General features: G+C 50.6%; 1 pseudogene; it reads right to left on the reverse strand.

Moving 5' to 3' along the window:
- Window positions 1-3,021: 3,021 nt before the first annotated feature.
- Window positions 3,022-3,177, reverse strand: LOC121602956 (annotated as a pseudogene).
- Window positions 3,178-5,000: the final 1,823 nt, after the last annotated feature.

Here is a 5,000-nt window from a genome sequence, read left to right on the forward strand (position 1 = left end):
ATTTGGCTACCTTAAAGAAGTCATAGTTACTCCCGCCGTTTACCCGCGCTTGCTTGAATTCTTCACGTTGACATTCAGAGCACTGGGCAGAAATCACATTGTGTCAACACCCACCCGGGGCCATCACAATGTTGTTTTAATTAGACAGTCGGATTCCCTCAGCCGTGCCAGTCTTGAATTGGCTGTTTGCTGTGCGACCGCGGGTACGGGCCAGCTACCTTGCGGCAGGTGGAGCACGGTCCCGGCTGGTCGCACCAGCCTTCAGAGCCAATCCTGTCCCGAAGTTACGGATCCAGTTTGCCGACTTCCCTACCTACATTGATCTATCGACTAGAGACTCTGCACTTGGAGCCCTGCTGCGGATTCGGTACAATCTGTTTTGAGTGTGTGCGTTATTACCATAGAAAGTGTGCCCCAGTCTTCGATTTCATGGTCCAGAAGAGGCATCGACACGGCAGTTGCGGCGGCCGTGCTCTACCAGACGGTCCAACAATATCTCTCTGTGAGTGACTTCCATGGTCGGTGTGGCTGTAAAACAGAAAAGAAAACTCTTCCGATGCCTCTCGTTGGCTTCCGAAGAAAGAAAAGGATTATGTTGCCATGAAGCTACACACTAACCGTTCGGGTGCGGACGAGCTAAAACCTTACTAGGCTGGCGCAAAACGGGTACTCAACAGGCTCCGGAATGGTAACCGGATTCCCTTTCGCCGACTGATGGGTTACGACTGGATTCCCATGCGGCTTAGGATTGGCTAACTCGTGTTCAACTGCTGTTGACACGAAACCCTTCTCCACTTCAGTCATCCAAGAGCTCGTTCGAATATTTGCTACTACCAACAAGATCTGTGCCAGTGGCGGCTCCATGCCGGCTTGCGCCAAACACTTCGACGCGCACCACCGTACCCTCCTACTCACTGGGGTCTCATCGCGGGTGGTTAGCCCCCGATGCGCCATACCGCCAGCGGCAATGTATAGGCAAAGACTTGAGCGCCATCCATTTTAAGGGCTAATTGCTTCGGCAGGTGAGTGTTACACACTCCTTAGCGGATGACGACTCCATGTCCACCGTCCTGCGCTTTAGCAATCAACACCTTTCATGTTATTAGGTGCGTCGTTTATTTGGGCGCCGTAACATTGCGTTTGGGTTCTCCACAGCACCAGTTCTGCTTACCAAAACTTGGCCCACTAGGCACACCGATATCTAGCCGGGATCGCCACCACTTAAGGGGCCCCCGTCCGATCGTCGGTTGTAGAAAGGGTGGCGATCAGTAAAGAATGCCACCCAGTTACCGCCCATTTATAGTTTGAGAATAGGTTAAGATCATTTCGAACCTAAGGCCTCTAATCATTCGCTTTAACCAGATAAGGAATAAGGTTCGAAACGCTACGTGCACCAGCTATCTGAGGGAAACTTCGGAGGGAACCAGCTACTAGATGGTTCGATTGGTCTTTTCGCCCCTATGCCCAACTCTGACAATCGATTTGCACGTCAGAATTGCTTCGGTCCTCCATCAGGGTTCCCCTGACTTCAACCTGATCAGGCATAGTTCACCATTTTTCGGGTCGCATCCTGCGCACTCCGGGATGCCCGCTGGGTGTGCAAGCACACGCCGTATCGGGACACCCTGGGATGGAGGGGTCCGACGAGGCTTGCGCCAGTGCCGAACCCGTAATCCCCGCAACTCGAGTTGTCTTCGCCTTTGGGTGTATCGAACCGGGACACACGCGGACGTGGCCACCGACCCATTGGCTTGCGCGCAAGAGATAGACTTCTTGGTCCGTGTTTCAAGACGGGTCCCGGAGGTGCCTCAATGCATGATGCATCATCGCCGAACGAAGGATTCGCGCGTCTTTCGGAGAAGACAGCGGTACTACCTCTCGTTAGAATCCATCACCCTTCCAGCAGCACACCAGAGCTCGGTCGGACCCATTTCGCCTTCCAGAAGGATGCGCGGAGAGATCCCTGGTCAGTGTAGAGCAGCTACCCTACCCTTACAGAGGGACCGTCCACCACGAGCTAGGGGCAGTGTATGCCGGAGCGTTAGCACGAGGCCAACCGCGTTGTAATGGATCGCGATGTCCGTTACTGCGGATCGATAAGTGCACGGCATTGCTAGTTTACCGCTGAATATCGCCGCCGGATCATTGGAGTTCAACGGGTTTGTACCCCTAGCAGTTTCACGTACTATTTGACTCTATTCAGAGTGCTTTTCAACTTTCCCTCACGGTACTTGTTCGCTATCGGACTCATGGTGGTATTTAGCTTTAGAAGGAGTTTACTCCCATTAGTTGCACTATCAAGCAACACGACTCCATGGAGCCGACCGTCTATCACCTCACCTCATGCCTTTCCACGGCCTATCACCCTCTTGGGAGAATGGGCCACCTTCAAGTTGAACTTGAAGTGCACAGTGGTGATAGATAAGGACGGTCCGGTACAGTACACGGAATCGGACAGGCACGTTCCATGCCGTCCCTACGTGCTGAGCTTTTCCCGTTTCGCTCGCAGCTACTCAGGGAATCCCGGTGGTTTCTCTTCCTCCCTTATTATATGCTTAAATTTAGGGGGTAGTCACACATCACTTGAGGCCTACGTGGTATAACCGAGACGTAAGTATTACGGCTACGCCCGTGCCGTGGGTTGATACTTGTATGTAGGGCTAACTTAGCGTGGTAGCGCAACGCCGTGTATGGGCCACATGAGTTACAGCGACTTAGCTTTCCGAATCCCTAGACGAGCCGACTTTAGCCTGGAGAGTAGACTGCCGGTGGCCATCGGGAACGACGTAGCATTAGTTCGAACCATGCGGCTTGACACACACCACAAACCCTACGCATCAAACACCACCAACACGAAACGCATCCAACATACGCTCGAGAGTGTCCACTTTCAACGCCCGAGGACCCGCAGACGGGGACCAAGCACGTCATTATGCACAGCGACCGCCCAGTGCGTCGGATGACCCGGGCACCTTCGCGGACGGCCACTGTAGTTAACTAAATGAGACTTTGGTAATTAGTAGGCTCTCAGAATGTGTGCATCGGTCGGGATTAAACGTCCGATGCGCCATATGCGTTCAACTTATCAATGTTCATGTGTCCTGCAGTTCACATTATGACGCGCATTAGCTGCGGTCTTCATCGATCCATGAGCCGAGTGATCCCCTGCCTAGGGTTTAAAGAGTGCCTTTCGGCGCCGAGTGGCGTAACCGCGTTCAAAGTTTGGTATGCAACACACTCGACCTGCAACAATGGGTTACTCAAATTTGTACAAGTACAAGTGTTGTCTCTTACGAGACGTCTTGATATGCTCTCTACAAAAGCGTGCGCTAGAGTAGGTACAAATAATGCACGTCCCAGATAGTGACGATCTCTGGGAGGAAGAACCTTAAGGAACTTCCCGCACACATCAAGACTAGGGTTTGGGCGTGTCCATGCCGGCGCCGAGTACAAGTTACCGCGTTCAAAGTTTGGTAAGCAGCGCACTCGACCTCCAACACAACACGTCCCGTGTCTTGATATGCTCTCTACAAAAGCGTGCGCTAATGCAGGTACAAATTAATGTACGTCCCAGATAGTGACGATCTCTGGGAGGAAGAACCTTAAGGAACTCCCCGCACATATCAAGACTTATAGGTGAGAACGGCCAATCACCTATTTCTCTTAGTAAAACTCACAACTCATTCCTTGGGTTTGGAAGTGTCCATGTCGGTGCCGAGTACAAGTTACCGCGTTCAAAGTTTGGTAAGCAGCGCACTCGACCTCCAACATAACACTTCACGTCTTGATATGCTCTCTACAAAAGCGTGCGCTAATGCAGGTACAAATTAATGTACGTCCCAGATAGTGACGATCTCTGGGAGGAAGAACCTTAAGGAACTCCCCGCACATATCAAGAATTATAGGTAACGCTGCCAATTACCTGTTTCTCTTAGTAAAACTCACAACTCATTCCTTGGGTTTGGAAGTGTCCATGTCGGTGCCGAGTACAAGTTACCGCGTTCAAAGTTTGGTAAGCAGCGCACTCAACCTCCAACATAACCCTTCACGTCTTGATATGCTCTCTACAAAAGCGTGTGCCTATGTAGGTACAAATTAATGTACGTCCCAGATAGTGACGATCTCTGGGAGGAAGAACCTTAAGGAACTCCCCGCACATATCAAGAATTATAGGTAACGCTGCCAATTACCTGTTGCTCTTAGTAAAACTCACAACTCATTCCTTGGGTTTGGAAGTGTCCATGTCGGTGCTGAGTACAAGTTACCGCGTTCAAAGTTTGGTAAGCAGCGCACTCAACCTCCAACATAACCCTTCACGTCTTGATATGCTCTCTACAAAAGCGTGCGCCAATGTAGGTACAAATTAATGTACGTCCCAGATAGTGACGATCTCTGGGAGGAAGAACCTTAAGGAACTTCCCGCACACATCAAGACTTATAGGTGAGAACGGCCAATCACCTATTTCTCTTAGTAAAACTCACAACTCATTCCTTGGGTTTGGAAGTGTCCATGTCGGTGCCGAGTACAAGTTACCGCGTTCAAAGTTTGGTAAGCAGCGCACTCGACCTCCAACATAACACTTCACGTCTTGATATGCTCTCTACAAAAGCGTGTGCCTATGTAGGTACAAATGAATGTACGTCCCAGATAGTGACGATCTCTGGGAGGAAGAACCTTAAGGAACTCCCCGCACATATCAAGAATTATAGGTAACGCTGCCAATTACCTGTTTCTCTTAGTAAAACTCACAACTCATTCCTTGGGTTTGGAAGTGTCCATGTCGGTGCCGAGTACAAGTTACCGCGTTCAAAGTTTGGTAAGCAGCGCACTCAACCTCCAACATAACCCTTCACGTCTTGATATGCTCTCTACAAAAGCGTGCGCCAATGTAGGTACAAATTAATGTACGTCCCAGATAGTGACGATCTCTGGGAGGAAGAACCTTAAGGAACTTCCCGCACACATCAAGACTTATAGGTGAGAACGGCCAATCACCTAT

This window comes from Anopheles merus, unplaced genomic scaffold, assembly GCF_017562075.2.
Source record: "Anopheles merus strain MAF unplaced genomic scaffold, AmerM5.1 LNR4000735, whole genome shotgun sequence".
Taxonomy (NCBI): Eukaryota; Metazoa; Arthropoda; class Insecta; order Diptera; family Culicidae; genus Anopheles; species Anopheles merus.